Source organism: Triticum dicoccoides, chromosome 6B, assembly GCF_002162155.2.
Source record: "Triticum dicoccoides isolate Atlit2015 ecotype Zavitan chromosome 6B, WEW_v2.0, whole genome shotgun sequence".
Lineage (NCBI taxonomy): Eukaryota > Viridiplantae > Streptophyta > Magnoliopsida > Poales > Poaceae > Triticum > Triticum dicoccoides.
In genome coordinates, this window is record NC_041391.1 from 716938743 (window position 1) to 716939889 (window position 1147).

The following is a 1147-nucleotide window of genomic DNA, read 5'->3' on the forward strand; positions in this document are numbered from 1 at the left end:
CAAAAAGAGTAAGGCAATGTACCAAATGTTTCCAGCCGCCCGACCGGCTAAGCGCTTGCCGATCGCATGCACGCGCGACGCGTGTCTTGCATAACCGCCCCAACTTATCATTTCCCTCTGTCGCTTCCCACCTTTACGTTGTCTCTTCCACACACATTGCATCTCATTCACAGTCTTTTCTTCTTCTCCCAGCGCAGCCACGCGGAACCCGCACTCACCTCCTCGCGACCTCGCCTGCATGTTTTTGTCCCATCTCGTTTTCTTCCCCAGGGAGCCTGAGTTATTACGGGGGTGAGAGTCTCGAGCCGCCACCGGGTAACACGGCACACAATCCCCCTCCATTGCCCCCTGATTCCTCTCTGGTGAGCTGGCTGCCGCCCCCGCACCATCTCCTTGACCAATTCCCCTCGCCGGCCATGGCCACACGAGGAAAGTCGGATAAGTGCATGCTCACCGTCAGCTTTTAGGGCTGCGTGCTGCAACCGGTGAGCGGCCGTGCTACAACCGGTGCCCGAGTTTGCTGTGACCAAGGGGGTCGCCAGGCTGGAAAGCTGCTACAACCGACTGCAAATTTTGTTGGATCCAGAAGCCGGATTTGCTGGTACCGGTGACCAGGCCTCTTTTTTTGCTGGGATCAGCTGTACATTTTATTGGATCCGGCGATCTGGTTTGCTGCATCCGCGGGTACCCACGACCTACGACGATGACGACCGTGTGCCTCGACATTTTTCTGCTGCAGCCGACATGTCGACTTTTGCTTCAAGCGGCAATGGTTTCCTTTATTATTGTATAGTTTTCCTTTTTCATTTTTCCTTTTTAAACTACAGAATGAACAATTTACTAAACAGGTGAACATCTTCCTTATACAGTATAAACATTTTTATTAAACATGATGAGCATTTTTTCCTACATGATGAACTTTTTTAACATGGCAAAGTTTTTGTAATACATGCTGCAATTGTTTTTAATACAGGAAACATTATAAAAATACATATATTTTTTAGTATTTTAGAAATCCAATTATTTCCAAAAAATGAAAAAAAGGAAAATGAATAAACCAAAAAAAACGCTACAGAACCCAACCTAACATGGTACCGGGCCCACCCAGTCGGAGGTTTAGCGTGTACTGACGCAAAAGCAAAGGGTG